The sequence below is a fragment of the Sinocyclocheilus grahami genome, unplaced genomic scaffold (genome assembly GCF_001515645.1).
Source record: "Sinocyclocheilus grahami isolate Dianchi unplaced genomic scaffold, SAMN03320097.WGS_v1.1 scaffold150.1, whole genome shotgun sequence".
NCBI classification, from domain to species: Eukaryota; Metazoa; Chordata; class Actinopteri; order Cypriniformes; family Cyprinidae; genus Sinocyclocheilus; species Sinocyclocheilus grahami.
The window spans coordinates 1,770,611-1,770,820 of NW_015505329.1; positions in this window are offsets into that span (position 1 = coordinate 1,770,611).

Genomic DNA, 210 nt, shown 5'->3' on the forward strand with positions numbered 1-210 from the left:
GTCCCTGTTTGTGTCATGCTTCCCTTGCCCTCATGTATTCATGCCATTGGTTCCCCTTTTTATTGTGTCATGTTCTGATTGGTTGTCTAAGTCATGTGTCTTGTTTCCCATTGGTTTGTTCTTGTCATGTGACCCTCATTGTCTGATATAAGTAGCCATCATGTTCCCATAGTCTTGGTCGTGTATTGATGTTGTAACCCGCTGTCGGTG